The sequence below is a fragment of the Rutidosis leptorrhynchoides genome, chromosome 11 (genome assembly GCF_046630445.1).
Source record: "Rutidosis leptorrhynchoides isolate AG116_Rl617_1_P2 chromosome 11, CSIRO_AGI_Rlap_v1, whole genome shotgun sequence".
NCBI classification, from domain to species: domain Eukaryota; kingdom Viridiplantae; phylum Streptophyta; class Magnoliopsida; order Asterales; family Asteraceae; genus Rutidosis; species Rutidosis leptorrhynchoides.
Genome location: NC_092343.1, coordinates 189,506,178 through 189,529,170, shown reverse-complemented (window position 1 = coordinate 189,529,170; position 22,993 = coordinate 189,506,178). Strand labels below are relative to the sequence as shown.

General features: G+C 33.8%; 1 non-coding gene and 1 pseudogene across 1 annotated transcript; one reads left to right on the top strand and one right to left on the bottom strand.

Annotated features, from left to right (window-relative positions):
• The window catches only part of LOC139877703 (protein N-terminal asparagine amidohydrolase-like), a 147,213-nt pseudogene extending 130,005 nt beyond the window's left edge, over positions 1 to 17,208 (bottom strand).
• Positions 3,437 to 3,543, top strand: LOC139879291 (small nucleolar RNA R71). Its single transcript, XR_011770139.1, has one exon. It is a non-coding gene; the product is annotated as a small nucleolar RNA R71 (small nucleolar RNA).
• Positions 17,209 to 22,993: the final 5,785 nt, after the last annotated feature.

Here is a 22,993-nt window from a genome sequence, read left to right as displayed (position 1 = left end):
CTTAATCATGTAAATAACAATTTCATTTAATATATATATAAACATGGAAAAGTTCGGGTCACTACATCTTTTATCTCGGATTTCAATATCGAACTCTTGTAAGAGTAAGATCCAACGGATTAATCTTGGTTTGGCATCTTGTTTCGAAAATAGGTATCTAAGAGCAGAATGGTCGGTATAGACCACCGTTTTTGCTAGAACGAGATATGAACGAAATTTGTCAAAAGCAAAGACAATAGCAAGGAGTTCTTTTTCAGTAGTTGTGTAATTCGTTTGTGCTCCTTGTAACATCTTACTAGCATAATATATAGGTTGAAATCATTTTTCAATCCTTTGTCCTAAAACGACTCCCATTGCAAAATCACTTGCATCGCACATAAGTTCAAACGGTAGATTCTAATTTGGTGTTACCATGATCGGCGCATTAGTGAGTTTCTCTTTAAGAATATTAAAAGATTTGATGCATTCATCTGAAAAGATGAATGGAGCATCTTTTTCTAGGAGTTTATTCATAGGAGTGGCAATTTTAGAAAAATCTTTTATGAAACGTCGGTAAAAACCGGCATGCCCTAGAAAACTCCTAACTCCTCTAACATTGGTGGGATGTGGAAGTTTAGCAATTACATCTACTTTAGCTCTATCCACTTCAATTCCTTCCTTTGAAATTTTATGACCAAGAACGATGCCTTCTTTAACCATGAAATGGCATTTCTCCCAGTTAAGTACTAGATTTGATTGTTCGCATCTAATAAGCATTCGTTCCAGATTAACTAGACATGATTCAAAAGTATCACCGAAGATTGAAAAGTCATCCATGAAAACTTCCATGCATTCTTCTATCATGTCGTGAAAAATCTCCATCATGCACCTTTGAAAGGTTGCAGGGGCGTTGCAAAGTCCAAATGGCATGCGTTTGTAAGCAAAAGTACCATAAGGGCACGTGAATGTGGTTTTCTCTTGATCTTCGGGTGCTATTGGAATTTGAAAATATCCGGAAACACCATCAAGAAAACAATAGTAACTATTTCCGGCTAATCTTTCCAACATTTGATCAATAAAAGGTAAGGGAAAGTGATCTTTTCTGGTGGCGTCATTTAATTTTCTATAATCAATACATACACGCCATCCTGTTACAGTCCTAGTAGGAATAAGCTCATTTTTCTCATTTGTAATGACAGTTATGCCACCCTTCTTAGGCACGCATTGAACTGGGCTTACCCATGGACTATCAGAAATTGGATAAATTAAACCTGCATCTAGTAGTTTAATTATTTCTTTTTTAACAACATCTTGCATATTAGGATTTAGTCTTCGTTGGCGTTGCACATACGTTTTATGACCTTCTTCCATAAGGATTTTATGTGTGCAATACGAAGGACTTATTCCTTTAATATCATGAATCTTCCATGCAATAGCTGGTTTATGAGCTTTCAACACAGAAATGAGTTGTGATTTTTCATTTTCAGTAAGAGAAGACGATATTATTACAGGTAATTCAGATTCACCATGTAAATAAGCGTATTTCAAATGGTTTGGAAGTGGCTTTAACTCTAATGTCGGTGGTTCTTCTATTGATGATTTATATCGATATCTGTCTTCTTCTTTTAGCATTTGAATTTCTTCTGTTGTTGGTTCATATCCATTAGCTATTAGTGTAGCTAACATTTCAGCTTCATCAATTGGTTCGGTTCCTTCTCCTAAAGAACGTTCTCCTGTTCCTTGTAATTCTGGAAATTCTTCTAACAATTCTGCATGTGAATCTATAGTTTGAATATAATAACATGTATCATCTGCAGATTGCGGTTGTTGCATTGCTCTATCAACTGAAAAGGTAACACTCTAGTCCTCTATACTTAGGGTCAATTTTTTACCAAACACGTCTATCATTGCTTTAGCCGTGTTTAAGAATGGTCTTCCTAATATGAGAGGAACTTGAGAATCTTCTTCCATGTCCAGAACAACAAAATCTACTGGAAATACTAAAGTACCAACTTTAACTAGCATGTTCTCCATTATCCCTCTAGGATATTTTATTGATCGATCGGCTAGTTGTATACTTATTCTTGTTGGTTTCAATTCTCCAAGGTCTAGTTTAGTGTATAGTGAATACGGCATTAAATTTATACTAGCACCTAAGTCTGCTAATGCTTCTATTGAACTAAGACTACCCAGAAAACATGGAATTGTGAAACTTCCTGGATCAGATAATTTTTCTGGTATCTTATTCAACAGTACTGCAGAACAATTAGCATTCATAGTAACAGCCGAGAGTTCTTCCATTTTCTTTCTATTCGTGATTAGATCTTTCAAGAATTTAGCATATCTAGGCATTCCTGAAATCACATCAATGAAAGGAAGATTTACATTTATCTGTTTAAACATATCCAAGAATTTGGATTGCTCAGCTTCAAGTTTTTCTTTTTTCATTTTACTTGGGTAAGGAAGTGGTGGTTGGTATGGTTTAACATAAGGTTTAGCCTTAACTATGTTATCTTCATTAACCTTTTCAATTACCGGTTCTTTTTCCTTATCTTGATCAGGTTGTGGTTCTTGTGGAGTAGGAATAGCTTCATCAGAAGTTACAGGTATTTCAGGTGGTTTAAGTGTTGTACCACTTCTTGTGGTAATGGCTTTAGCTGTTTCATTCCGAGGGTTAGCATTTGTATCACTAGGTAAACTTCCCGGTTTTCTTTCACCTATTAACCTTGCTAGGTTACTTACTTCTTGTTCCAAATTTTGAATAGAAGCTTGTTGATTTCTAAATGCTTGAGCATTTTGTTCATTAGTTTGTTTCTGAGATGTGAAAAACTGCGTTTGAGTTTCAACTAGCTTTGTCATCATATCTTCTAAATTCGGCTTTTTATCATCGGTTTGTGGTGGTTTGTTTTGAAAATTAGGTCTTTGCTGGTTGTAAGTATTATTGGATACTTGTTGATTGCTAGGACCTTGTTGGTTGTTGTATGGAATATTTTGATTATAATTCTGGTTTTGATTGTAGGTCGGTCTTGGCGGTTGATAATTATTCTGATAATTATTTCCAGGCCTTTGGTTTAGATATGAAACATTCTCTCTTTGTTCCATTGTTAGTTCAATACTGAGACAATCTTTTGTCAAATGTGGTCCTCCACACTGCTCACAACTAATTCGTATTGAGTGGATATCTTTAGTCATCTTTTCCATTCGTCTCTCGACAGCATCTATCTTTACAGAAATGGAATCTAAGTCATGGCTAGAATCGGCTCTAGCTGCTTTAGATGATCTAACGATATCTTTTTCTTGGTGCCACTCATGTGAGTGGGAAGCAGTGTTATCAATAATTTTGTAAGCATCAGTTTCGGTTTTCTTCATAATAGAACCACCAGCTGCTATATCGATGTCTTTCCTTGTAGTGATGTCGCATCTTTGGAAGAATATTTGTACTATTTGACAGGTGTCTAAACCATGTTGCGGACATCCTCTTAATAACTTTTCAAATCTTGTCCACGCCTCATATAAAGTTTCATTCGGTTTCTGTGTGAACGTAACAATTTATCCTTGAAGTCTTACGGCTTTAGATGCCAGAAAGAATTTTTTAAGAAAATTTTCAACTAAAACATCCCATGTATCAATCGCCCCTTCAGGTAACGATTCCAACCAATCTTTGGCTTCTCCCTTTAAAGTCCAGAGAAATAACATGAGATATATCTGTTCATCCTCCACTTCTCTTATTTTAAATAGTGTGCAGATCCTATTAAAGGTACGAAGATGTTCGTTTGGATCTTCCTTCGGCGCACCACTAAATTGGCATTGATTAGTCACCATATGTAGAATTTGTCCTTTGATTTCATAATTTGGCGCATTAATGTCTGGATGCGTAATTGCGTGACCTTGGCCAGTGCGTTTAGCTCTCATTCGGTCTTCCATGCTTAAAGGTTCCAGATTCTCCATAATTGAATTTGTTGAATCGGAATCACTAGAGGATTCTGATTTAATGGTTCGTTCCTCAACAATCTCTGTTTGAATGATTGGTGGTTCTGGAGGAAAAATTAATGGTTCAGGTTCTACGAATCATCCCTGAATATTTTCCGGATTCTCAATTGTGAGGTCGGGTTCAAAAAATGGATTATCGGAAATTTGAATTGGAGTACTTGGTCGACTGGATGACGATTCTAAAGAAAAATTAACGGCGGTAATATTTGCTAAATGTCTTGATCTAGTTACAGGTGGTGAACTTACAAATGGTGGTGAACTTCTTGCTCGGTGCATTCACTGAATATCCTATTAGTTTTTAAAAGGAAAGAAAAATTATATAAGTTATCCAATTAATAGACTTTTCTGATTTTGCCCACGTTTCGAATAGCCAAAAGATGCAGCAGAGGGGCAGGATTCGTTTGGTCTCAATATAATTGAGTACTGTTTGGCTCCAATAACCCGGTCCACGTACAAATCCAACTATTACTACGAACCAGAAAATTTTGATGTCTATCAATTTAACCACTTAAAATAAATTTTCGTAATTTTAAGAAATTTAGATAAGAAGTAGAATAAAAATCTATGTCCTAAAACTAGAATTGCGAGAAATAAGAAAGAAAAAGAGCGCGTCGAAAAAGAAAAGGGTTGAAAAATAAAAGGCGTCGAAAAATAAGAAATAATAAAAAAAAAATGACTTATAGAACTTAAAAACACTCGACTAACCCAACCTTATTACTATCACTAACTTAAAATTATAATCGCAAATTAAGATTACTAATTGGAGTGATAATTGATACATAGGTAAAAGGCGTCGAAAAATAAAAATAAGAAAGTAGCGCGTTAAAACTTAAAAAGGCACTAAAAACTAAAAATTAAAAGTTGCTTATAAAAATATTAAAGCTTACAAGTAAAACTATATCCCAAATGGCAATATCTTAAAAAGGAACTAAAACTTAAAAAAGCGTCGCAAAATTCTAAAGCACCTAAATCTTAGTCTAAAGAAAAAGCACTTAAGGGGTTTTACGGCAAAGCTTAAAAATCTAGAAATAAAAATAACTATGGCAAAAACTATGTTTTAAAACTAAAAATGAGCGAAAAATACAAATATTATGCTAAAACAAATAAAAAGGACAAAATATAAAAATATACTAAAAGTTGTAAAAAGTACAATTTTTATAAAAATATTATTTTTATATTATTTATTTTATAAAACTATTAATTTTATAAACTAATTACACTAATTTAACTAAAAATACAAAATAAAAATAAAAACTAAATTATATAATAAAAATACCCTAATTAGGGTTTAATTTAAATAATAATAATAATAAAAACCCGTAATAAATGCAGGATTAGGGTTCTGTGTAACCCGTGTCAGACGGCTCCGCGAGTCGCGGTGTTTCCAGTTAAAAACCCCCGCAAGTCGCAAGGTTTGTATTTTCAAACGTGTACCAGGCTAAAATCGTTCGGTTTCTGTTTTTTATTTATATTTTTATATATATATATTTTTTTTTTATTTTTCTGTTTTTAATTTAATTAAAATATTTATATAATTTAAATAAAACTTATCTTTAAAAACTAAGATAGAAATAAAATACTTTATAACAATCTAAAAAAAATAGATTTATATATATTTATATTTTTTTTCGGTTTTTCAAAATTTTTTTATATTTTAAATAAACACAAAATATTTAAATAAAACTTATATTTTTTATAAAATAAAAATAAAGAAACTTTATAAAACTTAAATATTTAACAAACTCTTAAAAATATTTATATTTTTCTTTTTCTTTTTATATTTTTGAATATTTAAAACGTATTTTTACAAAAGCGTATTTTTTTATATTAGTAAACTAAAAATAAATTTTTTTTTTATATTAGCGTTGCGCTTCCGGCTTTTAAGCTAGATGTTCCCCGGCAGCGGCGCCAAAAATACTTGATGTTATGTGAGGTGTATATAAAATAGCTTTATTTTTACAACGAAATACTATTAAATATTATAAGGAAATATTTATTAAATACGATACAATTTTACACAAGATATTTATTTATTTATAGAATGGATATACTTAAACCTTGCTACAATACTTATAGGCGGTGTACCTAATCGTACAGTAGTGTAGTTTTTAGTAAGTCCGGTTCGTTCCACAGGGAATCTTTTAATCAAACTTAACGCTATATTAGTTTTAATTTATAAAAATACAAATATATATAAAAGTAATATTATTATTATAAAAGGGAGTTTTTACCGTTTAATGACCGGTTTGTCGATTTTAAAAACTTTAGTCGCAGTTAAAACCTGATGTAAAATAATAAAAATAAATATAACTTAATTTAAAGCGTAAAGTAAATAACAATAATGAAATTGCGATAAATAAAAGTGCGATAAAATAAAATTGCGATAATTAAAAAGTACGATAATTAAAAGTGCAATTAAATACAATAACAATAAATAAAAGTGCGATAATTAGAAGTGCAATTAAATATAAAATAAAGGAAATTAAATATGAAATAAAATAATTATGCTTATTTAAACTTCCGTAATCATGATGTTTGACGTGTTGATTTTAGTTTTATGCCCATGGGTTAATTGTCCTTTGTCCTGGATTATTTAATATGTCCGTCTGATTTTTGTCCATAACAGTCCATCAGTCATAAATATAAAGTGCGAGTATCCTCGTCAAATTATCCTTATACCCGAAGTTAAATATTCCAACTAATTGGGGACTTAACTGTAACAAGATTTTAATACTTTGTTTAATAATTACACCAGGTTATCGACTGCGTGTAACCCAAGGTTTTAATACTTTGTTAACAATTATGCCAAGTGTCCTTGTACATAATTTCACCCCTGTTTTAATAATTCTAGTAGCTATTAATCCATTCCCGTGTCCGGTTAAATGAACGATTATTCGTACATATAAATATCCCGCCCATCGTGTCCGATTGAGTGTATATGGTTATTTATAGGGACGTCCAATTGTAAATCTTTATATTAAAATTAACAAACTATCATTTAGTTAAACAAATATAAAGCCCATTAATAGCCCATAGTCTAATTTCCACAAGTGTCGTTCTTTTGTTCAAACCCCAATTATGGTACAAAGCCCAATTACCCAATTTTAGTAATTAGCCCAACATCATGATTACTTCGTTTTAAATAAGCATAATAATAACTTAGCTATGAGACATTAAATTAAAAAGGTTGAACATAACTTACAATGATTAAAAATAGCGTAGCGTTACACGGACATAATTTCGACTTACACCCTTACAACATTCGCTAACATACTCTTATTATTAGGATTTAAAATTAAAATTAAAATTAAAACATAAAATATAAATATAAATATTACGTATACATATATAGAGAGAGATTGATTTATGATATTAAAAATGATCAGAATTCGTTGGGTTTTATAGGGATTTGAGTCCAGGGAATCTCCGCGACGCGGCCCTTTCCTTCTTCAAACTCCGCGAGTCGCGGAGTTTGTTTTTACAGCTCACCAAGCCTTGGCTCCTAGCTTGTCGACGGATTATATAAATAAATATAATATATAAATAATTTTAGTAATTATTTAAATATTATATTATATTTATGTGCATAGTTGACTTGTAATTTTTAGTCCGTTGCGTCGAGCATTGAGAGTTGACTCTGGTCCCGGTTCCGGATTTTCAAACGTCCTTGCATACAATTTAATATCTTATACTTTGCGTTTTGAATCTTGTACTCTTGTAATTTTGAGACGTTTCTTATCAATAATTGGAACCTCTTTGATTGTATTTTGTACTTTTGAGCTTTTTGGTCGTTTGCGTCTTCAATTCGTCGAATCTGTCTTTTGTCTTCACCTTTTATTATTTAAACGAATATCACTTGTAAATAGGACAATTGCAACTAAAAGCTTGTCTTTCTTGAGGAATAATGCTATGAAATATATGTTCATTTTTAGCATTATCAACTACCCACATCTCGGTCAAACTCCAAAAGCTATCACATCCAAAAGCGTCCCCTATCAAACAACAAGCGGAAAATCTCTAATCCAACCGTACGCCCTTACCCTTATCAACGCCCGAGCCTATAAAAAGATAAACAACGAGATGGTAAGCAAAGCTTAGTGAATGCAATAATTATACATATACATATATAACTTACTTACTTGCAAACACTTACAACATATCCGCATACATACTAGCAACATAATTAGCATACCTTCATAATGTATAACGCTAAATCCTCGGTAACATAAGCTAGTATAACAATATCATATAGTACAACAACACAATACGTTACAACATAAAACATAAGCATTGATGTTCACAACATCCATTAGTATTCGAATCCCAAGGCTAGCTCAACGAATGGTATCGTCAACATCGAACTTAATTCCCATTCGTCCCAATAAATGTGGTATCGTCAACATCGAACTTAAACCCACATATGAGGTATCGTCAACATCGAACTTAAAACCCTCATCGAATTTCACTACAATAGCGGTATGGCTTCGTCAACATCGAACTTTAAATCCATACATGAGGTATCGTTAACATCGAACTTAAACCCTCATCAAAACGTACCAACAATATACTCTAGGATATGGTATCGTCAACATCGAACTTTAACCCATACCCCACAAGCAAATAAATCATATACATACATATATAATTATTCCACTCACCTCAACGATTTGGTGATGATTTTATACTTCCGAATGCTTCAAAGCCGAGTACCTAATACAATAAGTACTCAATCAACAAACAAACTTGTTGGGCTAAACACCAACAATTCACTCAAGCGCATTTAATGACTTAAATGCATTAAATGCCCCATTTTCACCAAAACCGCCCCTTAAGGGTCAAGACCATCGTCAATCACCTAAAAGCTAGTGATTAAGGTCTATCAACACTAACTATAACACAATTAGGGTAATTCATACCCATAATCTCAAACTATGTAAATCATTAACCTCTTTGACTCATTTAAAGTCAACACACCCATTTCGGGTCATCCACTAACCCAACTAACACCCATTTACCAATTAGCTAGGTGTGCTAGTAATTAGTTAACCAATTAGGACTCATAACATCAATTAACACTTTGAAACCCTAAGTTAGTTACCATTGAGTCTTCATGACTCCATCTTACCCAAGAACACCCGAAATCAACAATTATGGGTTTTATGTTCTTCATTTACCCAAACCCTAACCCTACACAAAATCAAAGTAGGGAAATCAAGATTAGAGCTTACCACTACAACCCCAACGTAGCTAGTGAATAGATGAACAACTTTAATACCCGCACTTTGGCCCGAGAACAACTTCTTCCTCTTGGATTTAAGCTTTCTCACTCAAGAAATCACACTCTCTCTCCAAAATTAAAGTGAAGAAGATAAGGTTGTTGAAAATGGAGTGAATGATACCCCAAGATCTGACCTACTGGCCTCTAACATGTCCACAAGTGAAATTACCAAAATGCCCATCAAAATATCTGGAAAAAAACAACAGAACCCGGCTACAGTGAGGAGTGCGCCAGACGCACCCCTAAGTGTGCGTTGAGCGCACCCTGCTCAGTTCGCCCTCTGACCTCTGTTTTAATATACAAGGTCACCCACACTTCATGTACCCTATTTACTCTGCTGTACAATGAAGATTAGGGTCTTACATAATAGACCACAAGATTTTCATTTCTCATAAATATATATCCCATACATAGAGAAAAAATAATCATTCATATGGATTGAACACCTGGTAACCGACATTTACAATATGCATATAAGAATATCCCCATCATTTCGGGATCCTCCTTAGAACATGATATAAATTTCGAAGTACTAAAGCATCCGGTACTTTGGATGGGGCTTGTTGGGCCCGAGAGATCTATCTTTAAAGTTCACGTCAATTAGGGTGTCTGTTCCCTAATTCTTAGATTACCAGACTAAAAAGGGGCATATTCGGTTTAATAATCCAGCCATAGAATATAGTTTTAAGTACTTGTGTCTATTTCGTAAAATATTTATAAAAGCAGCGCATATATTCTCAGTTCCAAAAATTTATATATTGCAAAAGCATTTAAAAAGGTAGTAATGAAACTCACCTAATGTATTTTGTAGTAAAAATACATGTGACTGTATTGAACAATGCAGGGTTGGCCTCGGATTCACGAACTTATATCAATTGTATTTCTATTAAAACATATAATAGAAATCTCATAATTTTATTTATTTATATATATTATTTATATATATTTCGTAGTTATATAAGATTTATACTAGATTTTATTTAAAAACATATACTTTATTTTATACCTTAAATTATATGTTATATATATATATATTTATTTTGTATATGTATATAAAGTGATTAATATAGTTAAGTTATGTTTGTTAAATATATTTATATATATATCATTTGTTTGTTGAAACTAATAATTGTAGTAATACTAAATTAATATTTGTAATGATAAAAAATGATAACACTTAATATTACTAAAAAAATAATAATGTTAATAATCTTAGTGATAGACGTAATGATATAATAGTAACTATAAAATATTAATCTTTTCTGTTAAGGATAGTTTTAATACAAAATCTTTTAATAGTGATAATTATAGTAGTTTTTAATATAATGAAAAATTTAGTAATGAAGGAAATAATCATTTTGATAACAATACTTAATACTTAATATTAAAAATAATTTTAACCATTTTATTACTACTCATGATATTACTAATAATACTTATGTTTATAATAATAATTCTAATATTTATAATGATACTAGTTTTAATATTAATCAATATGATAATGAATTTTGTTAGGTTCATAATAATACTAATCGAAACCATAATAATGATATTAATACAAATAACAATCTTCATAATAATAATAATAATAATAATAATAATAATAATAATAATAATAATAATAATAATAATAATAATAATAATAATAATAATAATAATAATAATAATAATAATAATAATAATAATAATAATAATAATAATAATAATAATAATACTAATAATAAAAATCATGATATTACTAATACCTAGTAATAATAATAATTGATAATTACTTCCTATATTTATAATGTTAATGACACTAACAATTTTAGTACTAATATTAATAACAATAATAATCATATTAATAATAATAATAATTAACATTAATAAGTAATAATAATAATTGTAAAAATAAATAAACAAATGAAGACTACCTCTCAAAGGATGAAGTCCCAAAAAAAATTGAAAACAGCCCATGCCCGGGCTCGAACCCCTGACCTCTCGCATACCCACATCATTCCTTAACCGTTCAGGCTAATGCCTATTTTCTGATTATAATTACTACCCAAATAAATATAACCCGTTTTCTATTATTTCATCTTCTTCTTTCTTCTCTTCATAACTTAATCGATCCAGGGATTAAATCCCTCTAACAATTAATACTTATACAGATTTTAGGATTTATAAATTAAACAAAAACGACCCTCTAGCTGAATTAAATCAACAAAAAAATTAAAAAAAAAAGCTGTACAGTCCTCGCAATGAACATAGAGACTCCAAATTCGATTTTTGAATTTCGGACCTTTTTAGATGATGACTACAAAATGAAATGTGTTTTAAATGATTCCTAAAAACTTTATGAATCATCAATTTCAACAGACACTACCTCTAAGACTTCAATTTGATTAAAGCATACTCGTTTGACTTTTTACTCAAGAACTTTGACTCGAAAATTCAAGCTTGATATTAAAAATTGAGTTTTGAAACTTTACAGATACTTCAAACGAAAGATTTCAAACATAGCTGCATTTGAGGATTTTAAAATTTAAATCGAAATCAAGGGATTGCAGGTATTGGTCACGAACAGGGAACACTAGGTGTTCTTCAATATTTCTGTTTCCATTAAATTAATTACAAGTCGTAAAGGGTTTTTGCTATTGGTAAATAATAATGTGAGGGTTATTGGTATTACATTACACTGAATTTGATCTTATTTACATTGAATTGGTGGTCGACAAGTCTTCATCAGGATGTACTGAAGCAAATAAAAAAAATAAAGTGGAAAGGGACTTCAAACAGATTTTGGATTGTATTGCTAATCAGTTTTTGTAATGGAATCAATTAGAGACAGGAGTACGATTTTTACACAGTTGCTCGATCCCTAAAACAAACGTGTACGATTTTCTGTTTCATATAATCAGATAATATATATCCTAATTCTAAATAATAATAACAAATAAATAATAATAATTAAAAATACTGGTTTCATATATATATCTGTCTTTTTTCGTATATATTGATATATATATATATATATATATATATATATATATATATATATATATATATATATATATATATATATATATATATATATATATATATATCTGTATATATATAACTGTGTTTATATATTTAGGTTAAATTCTAAATTTTGGAATTTTAACAATTAAAGATATATTAATACTATTAATAATATTACTAATAATAATATTATTGATAAAGGGATTAGTAAATGATAATTAACAATATGATAATATTATTACTAATGATATTTTTAGTAATAATAATAATAAATAATCATAACATTATTTAACATTTTATCTTTAATCATTCTTATAATAATTTTTCTGTTTAATATCTCAATTTTAATAATCATAACTTTTTAATTAAATTTATAACAGTAATAGTAACATTAATATTATTAATACTGATGTTGATATTAATATTAATAGTAATAATGAAAGTAATACTAATATTATTATAATACTATATTTTTAATTTGTAGTTACATTTAATATATTAATATTACATATTGTTAATTATATATTAATATATATCATATAATAGCATGCATTTAATATTTTATGTATTACAATATACATATAATCATCAGTTATATATGAAAATCATATTCATATATATATATATATATATATATATATATATATATATATATATATATATATATATATATATATATATATATATATATATATATATATACATATATTTGTATATATATATATATTCATTTTTATGTTACACTAGATTAATTTGTATCTTAGTTTACATATCTAGTTTTAATCTTTAATTTATATTTTATGAATTTCAAATTATTATATGTATTTACATTCATATATATATATATATATATATATATATATATATATATATATATATATATATATATATATATGTATGTATTTTTTTTATTTTACAAACAATTGTTCGTGAATCGTCGAGCATAGTCAAAGGGTAATTGCATAAATGAAAACATTTCAGAACATTTGAGATTCAACATTACAAGCTTTGCTTATCGTGTCGGAAACATATAAAGATTAAAGTTTAAATTTGATCGAAAATTTCCGGGTCATCACATACAACCTTGGATAGAGAATACATAACTTGTCAGATCTGATCCAATGCTCGTGCTAAAAGGGAACTGAACCGCCATCTCCAATAGATTTCACGAAGGAGCTTTTGAAAGGAACTCCATAATCTTCAATAATTGTACCTGATGAAACAATTTTATGCCAAACGATTGTTGTCGGGGAGTTAGAAGAACTCTCCAACAACAAACCACCACAAGTACCATAGATACTACGAATTACCTTTACCCAAAGAGTGTTAGTTTCGATTTTAAACCGCCACCACGACTTTCCGAGTAAAGCTAAATTTTTGCTTCTTAAAGACCCGATGTTTAACCCCCCATTCCCGAAAGTGTTAATAGCGTTTTCCCATTTAACCCATGAGATTTTTTTTGATCCCAAACCCGAGCCCCCCCAGAAGAAGGATCTTCTCACATTCTCTAATTTTTTAATAACACACGGTGGAGCGCGGAAGAGCGAAAAATAGTACAACGGAAGACTAGATAGGACCGATTCGATAAGAACTAATCGTCCACCAAAAGACAACGATCTCATTTTCCAGCCCGAAAGCCGCTTGTTAAATTTCTCGATAACCGGATCCCAATCTTTCAACTTGTTCATTTTTAGCCCGATAGGTAACCCAAGATATGTGAATGGTAGTTTACTGACCCGACAGCCCATGTGATTAGCAATGGTGTCTAGCTCCGAATCAACAACACCAATACCAAAAAGACAACTTTTTTGAAAATTGACTTTTAATCCCGATGTGAGTTCGAAGCACTTTAGAAGGTTCCGTAAATTTAGAGCATTCGTTCGACTCCATTCACCGAAGAATATTGTATCGTCCGCATATTGGAGGTGCGAAACCAACACTTTTTCATTACCAACCTTGATACCTTTAAACAAGCCCTTTTCCAAAGCTACCTTTGTTAAAATATTCAGACCTTCGGCCACAAGAACAAAAAGGAATGGAGAGAGCGGATCTCCTTGCCTTACACCTCTACCTAATTTGAATTCATTTGTTGGAGATCCGTTGACCAATATTGAGATAGAGGCTGATTTGAGACAAGAAGAGATCCACATCCGCCATTTATTACCGAATCCCATAGATTTCATCACTTCCAAAAGAAAACACCAATTAAGGCTATCGAAAGCCTTTTCAAAGTCAACCTTGAAAATAAGACCACTTTTGCGAGACGACTTTATGAAATCAATAGCTTCATTTGCTACCAATGCCCCATCTAATATGAATCTTCCTTTAAGAAAAGCACTTTGTTCTATACCAATGACAGAGGGTAAAACTTTTCTGAGATGATTGGAGAGAATTTTAGCGATAATCTAGTAGTAGCTACCGATAAGGCTGATTGGTCTATACTCATTGAGACCCGAGGGATTCGGTTTTTTGGGATAAGTGTTACAAAGGATGCGTTACATCCCCTCGAGATCTCACCACTGTTCCAAAACCAAGTGATCGCATCAATGAGCTCAATTTTAATGGTGTCCCAAAACTTTTTGAAAAAACGCATATTAAACCCATCAGGCCCAGGAGCTTTTGTGCTCCCGCATTCATTAATAGCATCATGTATTTCAGATTCTGAGAAAGGGCATTCAAGGGAATCTGATTCATCAGCAGTGATCGAAGGGTAGGTCAGGTCCTCTAGGGATGGTCTCATGTCGTCAGTTTCTTCAAATATGTGTTTGTAGTACTCGTACGCTTCTGATTATTGAGGGTTCTCGTTCCAGGTACCATTAATGTTAAGCCCCCGAATATTGCACGAGTTGTATTTGTTACGAATGATAGTATGAAAAAATCTCGTGTTCTTGTCTCCCTCAATGTTCCATCTCAATCTTGCCTTTTGTTTTAACATTTTCGATTTTATATTTTCCTTTTCTAACCACGATTTTCTGAAATCTTTCCATAACGCCAACTCAGATTGATCAAGAACGGTAGTTTCTGCTTTGATTTCTAATTCTAGAGCTTTTGATTTGAATTGTTCAATTTCTGAATCAAGTTGCCCGAATTTCGATTTGCTCCAAGACCTTAGAGCCGTTTTGACATTCTTCAACTTATTCATGAAGGCGCAATCTTTACGAGTACCCCCATTAACAGACTCAATCCACGCAGAGTTAATTATGTTATCGACCCCCTCTTCCTCCAACCACACGTCAAATATCTTGAAAGGTTTCAGGCCAAAATTCTTTGCTTCATCCTTTAAAACAATAGGGCAATGGTCTGAAGTTAGCCTTTCAAGAGCAACTACAGAAAGGTTCTCCCACGTATGATGAAAATTAACCGACACAAGAAATCTATCAATTTTACTAAACTTAGATTCGTCATCGCTTACCCTAGTAAAAAGTCTACCACCTATTGTAATATCAACTAGGTTACTCGAAAGGATGAAGTCATTGAACCTCCTAGCTCTGAATTCTATAAAATCACTATTAAAACGTTCAGATTGATCCCTAACTTCATTAAAATCACCACAAAAAACCCAATTATCGTCGTTGCCTTCTAGCAATCTAGAGAGTGAATCCCATAGTTTTTGCTTTCTGGAATCATCGTGAGGTCCATACACGTTGACTACATTTACGTTACACCCATTACTTTTCCACACACCCCGAATGCCTAGCACACAATCAAACCTAATCGTATCTACTTCCTCAAAATAATTAGAATCCCAGATTAGGAGTTGACCTCCTGATTTCCCAACCATTTCGCGTTGTATAAATTCACAATCGCTATTACCCCATAACGATTGTATCCACAAACTATCTACAGTATGTAGCTTTGTTTCCTGGATAGCCACGAATAGTGGTTTCTCACTTGAGATTATCTTTTTTGTAGGCCCGAATTTGCTATCTTTCCCGGCACCAAAACCTCTTATATTATAAGAAATTATCTTCATAGATACAAGAATTAATGCGAAAGAAGGATAGCCTTATTAGTGAACAGAAGGCTTCTTCTGCCACTTTAAACCCAATTTGCACCCATAATCGTAGATTACCTCAGAGTTAAAGGAATTGAGAGAACGTGGTACCTCGTTAGTAGAATCAATTGAATTACGTCCACTGGACTCTATTGCGGTTGACCTTGGGTTCATCAGTATATAAGAACCTTTTTTTGATATAGAATTGAACGAGCTACTATCTTCACCACAAGTTGTGCACCTCTTCGTTACATTTTACAACGCTTAATTAGCTACATAAAAGACCATACCCAACTCCAGATTATTTTAAGGGTGTATAGTTTGGTATTGGATTAAACTTTACACCTCTTACTAATGTATGTATAAAATTTTTATTAAAACTGTATATAGTATGTTTTTGGCCACACATGTAGAGATTTTCTTTGTAAGTTCTATACATTGAAAGTTCTTTTTTTGGTATATCCAACTCGTTTTGCGAGCTGACTCCCAGGATGACTACCCGCTTTGCAACTAGAGTCATCGTAAGTGAACCTGGTTCAATTAATCCTATTTCTAACATGAATTCGACCTTTTTTTTCTAAATGAAGGCTAATCTTAAAATCAAAAATCCATGTAAGCTGATTCTATCTATGAGGAATCATTTTTCATATAATCAAATATCATAGTCAAAGCTGCTACATCAAAACTACAAAATCAAATTGCGTAAAATACCTGATAGCAATACTATTACTATTATTATTACAGGTTATATGTACTGCACAGACATAAAAAAACTTGATTATTTTTAACCTAAACAAAGAAGAATCTAGATATTGATCATAGCCCTAAAAATTGGAAATGAATTACCTCAACTGAAGATGAATCTGGAAGAAATTGAGCTCCATTAACGTAAATCATGATCAGAAACAAGAAAATTGTTTGTATTACAGATTAAAAATGATTTATGTGATCACTTATCACTATGTTAATCATAGCCCTAAAGTCAAACTGATGTCATTTTCACCAAGGTAAATAAATCATCATTAAGGTTATTTGCACTTTCAATTTATAGGATTTATTAATTTATTAATTATTAATTATTAATTACATTACAATATTACTATTACTCCGTATTATTATTATTATTATTATTATTATTATTATTATTATTATTATTATTATTATTATTATTATTATTTGAATTACTATTACTATTTTTTTTATTGTTATCATCATCATTATTATTATTATTAATTATTAATCCCTCAATTTCTTGATAGTCCAGTATTTTATTTTGGTTTGTCCCAAATTAACAGTTCACTTCTATAAGACCACTCACATCGGGGGTGTGGTTGGGGCGCCTTAGCCCCCACCGCTGAAGACACCGATGCTAGCAACCGTGGTTGGGGCGCGGTTGTGGTGGCCATGGTTGATTATGCGGTGTATTAACATTTTAGAAGACGAGGTGGGGCCCGATTTAATAAATAAAAACATTTATATCCATGTTTTCTAGCTGTTTGAAACCCCAACGGTTACTTTTATTTTTTTCTTTTTTATTTCAAACTTACAAACACTTCTATATATACATACATACAAACACTTCAAAACATACTACATCCACAACAATTCAAACACTTCAAACACCAAAACATTATCTTCATCAAAATGTCTTCATCAAAAAAACTTCCAAACAAAAACAAAAACAAACTCTCGAACAACATTGATCGGGTGTCGATCGGGATATGTGGAGTTCACTTTTACACGATATCGAACGAAACAATATTACCGTTCCGAGACCCGCAACATCTTCTATCCCCCAACAACATTTCACTCATCCACAAGGAAGTTCCGGAGGTCCTCAAAATTTCGGTTACGGAGGTCCTCACAATTTTGGTTTCGGAGGTCCTCAAAATTTCGGTATTGGACATCCACAAGGTGGTTTTGGTCATCCACAAGGCGGTTTTGGTAGATACTGACTGCCACAACATTTCGGAAACCCCAACCAAAACATGTATCAATCGCAATTCGCAAGTTAACCCTTCGTCAGAAGGTTCACAACCCGAAATTAATGCGGTTCAAGAAACGCAATTTGATACCGAAGTAGTTGAAGAAACACAAACACCCGAGTCACGTAGAAAAGGAAAACGGGCAAAGGTTGTTTGGTCCGATGAAAAAAGTCGAATTTTAGCTGAGTGTTGGGCGCGAGCTTCTGAAAACAACATTATCGGGAACTCGCAAACTACCGAGACATTTTGGTCCACCGTCTGAGAGGAGTTCAACAGTTTGGTTACCGTGCCTCGTCGACAAGATCAATTAACGGGAAAATGGAGTAAGATGTGTAAAGACATCAAGATCTTCATTGGAATTCATGAAAAGCTAAAACAACATTGGAAAAGTGGAGAGAATGACGCAGATCTTATGAAACACGCGAAAAAAGATTTCAAACTTCAAACGACTAGGACATTCGCATACGAAGATGCTTGGAATAGTATAAAAGAATGTCCTTGATTTTTAACTTACGAAGGCTTCAACAACAAACGCGCCCAACCTGACTCAATTAATCTTGAAGATCCCGGCCCAACACCGACACCGACCACGAATGTACCAAACTTGGAGCCTTTCTTCCGAGGAGATCCAATCCGTCGTCCTCGAGGTAGTGATAGTTAAAAAAGTGCTAAAAGTTCTGGTTCTTCGGATGCGGCTTCTCGAATTTCTTCAGACGAGGCTCGAGCTCGCGTTATTGATTCGTCCATAGCTAAAAGGCAAACTATGGAGGAGTTACGAAAAGAAGCACAAATGCGTACGAAGTTTGATGGTTTAAGGCTTTTATCTCAAGAAGTTTCTCCCAGCATTCCTCCGGACCAATATGATTTGGTCATGAAATATCGGAGCCAGCTCACCAAAAAGTAATTATGTAACAACCCGACAACGAATAACCCGAAAACACAACTTTTTTTTAAAAAGGTAAAACAGTCTTCTGGCCAAGGGATCCGCACGGCGCGCACAGACCTACGCGGCGCGCATTCAGGCACAAAATCAGATCAGAAATCAACAACAGGGACAGACCATCAGCATGTGGCCAATCGCGCGGCGCGCAAGGCCGTGCGTGGCGCGCACTCCTGCTGGGAAAACTGGTCAGCCCATTTTAACACTAAACAAGCCATTTTTCATCCAAACCAAGTTTCGTTAACCCAAACCCAACCAACACTTTTTAAACATTCAACATCCGGGTTTTTAAATTGACAAAAGCGTAATACGACTCTTGGGGCTCCAACGACCCATAATTACATAAACATGACAATTTCGACCCGTTTTAGTTTAACACAAACAAAGACCGAGCATGGGATTGGGGATACGCTACCCAATCCTAATCTAATCCAAAAGCAAGTCTTCTAAAGCAAACTACGCAAGTCCACTAGTTCCCACGCTCACCCGAGCCACCGTCTCCATGCAATCTATAAAAATGTAAACAACGAGAGGGTAAGCTAACGCTTAGTGAGTGAGAATATACTACCTACATATATATGAATAAAATGGACACGCCACAATAATAATCAAATAACGCATACCGGAGCATCCAACTATAAGGCAAGCCAATCTAAGCATACCGTACGATCACTAAGCAACAAGCTAACAATGTCAATAATGAGGTAAGTTCACCAACGACGATGTGAACAACAACCATAATCTACACCCGGAGGGTTAGCTACATCACAACAATACATTAATATATATATATATATATATATATATATATATATATATATATATATATATATATATATATATATATATATATATATATATATAACAATATATATAAACAACCAAGGTTAACACCTTAACCCAATACCGAAAGCCAAATACCACAATGAAGATTGGCCGAACTACACGAGCCTTAGTAAATCCGCATCCAAACGAGACTACTATCTTCACTAACATAACAACATCGAGGTTGGCCAAACTACACGAGCCTTAGTGAATCCGCAACCACACGAGATCACTACCTCAATGAGATGACCGAACTACACGCGTCATCGTGAATCCAAACTACACGAGATTCACTTTCACAATTCAATAAGATGACCGAAACTACACGCGTCATCGTGAATCCGCATCCACACGCGACTCACTTCTCAACATCAAAACCCTTCGCCATTGGGGTTATATCATCCACATCACAACCATGTGTGATAATGTACACACAAAACGTGTACCTTGCCAAAAGTGGTCAACCAAAATGCACAACCGTGCTAATTGGACCCATACATAAGTCCATCAAAACCACCTATATGTGAAGTGAGCTCTATAGCCGAGAATCACTTCACCCGACCCGCGCCCATTCTACACATACATATGCACATAGGATATTAACACTCACCTTAATACCTTGATGAATGCCACCGAATAATCCGCAACTCGCCAATGGAATGTACCTATTCCATCATCACAAATACAACAACACAATTAGGGTGGACTTACAAACCAACCCAATTGACACTTAGTGCAATTTCGACCCAATTGCACTTCCAAGCACAAAACGCGTCCAAACTAACCAATAATCACTAACACGAGTGAAAATGGTCATAATACACCGATTGAACTCGAACACAAGTGTTAAACACGTGTCTCACCCATTTTGACACCAAAACCCTAATTTTGACCCATTTCAAAATTAGTCAACCAAACACGCTCAAAAGTGTTCCAACACCTCCATAGTCACTAAACCTAGTGATTAAACTCAAGATCAAAGCCTAATCAAGGCCAAATCGTCAACCAACCCAAAACCTACCAAGTGACAAGAATAACTAGTCACCATAAACCCATTTCATCATCTAAGAGGGTTTCACAACAAATCAAGCTCAAACCCTAACTTGAATATCAAATCTAGCAAATGAAATTTGGAGTTTGAACTTACCAATACCGCCAAAATGATGCCGTTGACGAGTAGAACAACTTTAATACTCGAGCTTTTGATCGATTCAAGCTTCTTCTTCCTTTTCTCAAGCTTTCTCACTCTTCTCTCTCTAGAACTTGAGGTTGAAGATGAGAGGATAAGTTGGGTGAGGATAAGGTTGAATGAGCTCAACCTTGCCCATTTGTGGCTTAAAACCGGCCACCAAGTGAAAAGACCAACATACCTCTTTTTAAAAAACTTAAAATAAAGAAGTGGGTCTGCCAGCGTGTTTTGCGCGGCGCGCGGCCAGGTGCGCGGCGCGCGTCTGGGCCGAAACAGAATCCAGGGTCTTACAACTCTCCCCCACTTAAAATCGATCACGTCCCCGTGATCCTCATCGCTTAACCAACCGGACCCACACTTTATGGTCCCCAAACATACGCTCCAAACCGACTTTCCTAGGCAATTCTTCCCAATGAATCACCTTTAACAACTAAAATCGTCACCCGCGATTTATCAAAACCACAATCCGAGCACTAAAGCCTGCTAAATTCCCCACATCGGGAAAAACTCAACCAATCTCGTACCGAGATATCAATTCCTTAGCGTACCTTTACCAAGGACAATGCTAAAAGCTACCAAGTCTCAACCTAACATCAACAATCCGAACGTTGAAGATCGAACCACACGAATCCTTACGGATTTCACTTACCACTAAACATCCCTTGTAGTGCACAATACAAACAATACGCCACTATCATAACATCATAAGCAACGGCGAAACCGATAACGCCCAAAATGACTATGGCAACGCTAATCCCAAGGTGTACAAAATCGACTATTGTCACACCCGTAACAACATGTGAGCGAAACACGGCTATCGCATCACTAACCACACAACTTGGTCCTCGCGACCCCACCATTGGTGTATAAACAACTAATAGTTCACAACGCAACATGGTCCTTACCACCCCACCATTGGTGTATAAAACAACCAATAGCTCACAACACAACATGGTCCTTACGACCCCACCATTGGTGTATAAAACAACCAATAGATCACACAACACGGTCCTCACGACCCCACCATTGGTGTATAAAACAAATGATAGATCACACAACATGAAGGCTGGCCGAAAACTACACGCGCCATAGTGAATCCGCAACCACACACGACTCACCACCTCCACCGCACAACAATCGGGATTGGCCGAACTACAAGCGCCCTAGTGAATCCGAACTACACGAGAGTCATTATCCCAATACAATGACCGCAACCACACGAGTCATTTGTGAATCCGAACTACACGAGACTCACTCCTCAATACAATGACCGCAACCACACGAGTCATTTGTGAATCCGAACTACACGAGACTCACTTCCACAATATAATGACCGCATCCACACGAGTCATTTGTGAATCCAAACTACACGAGACTCACTTCCACAATATAATGATCGCATCCACACGAGTCATTTGTGAATCCGCATCCACACGTGATCCACTTCCCAAATCTCAACACATGAATGGTTATCCCATTCCCCATCGGTACTCGAATTTCCCGATAACGTTATACCATACCGATATAACACTACTCCCATGATGAAGTCAGCGGACTACGTCAACGGTCATGCTTCACCAATCAACGCTCTTTTGGCCTCGAACAATGAGTAGTGTAACATCGCGCACTGCTACACTATAGTGAACCCTAACGGATACCACTAACCATACATACAATCGAGCAAGAACCACCTATATCGAACATAGGCACAAAACAATAATTCTCTAAAAGAGAATCCACCACGCACATCCCTTAACTGAGGGATTTCACCTTGCTCGTCAAACACATTATCTCTCAACGAGATTACCAC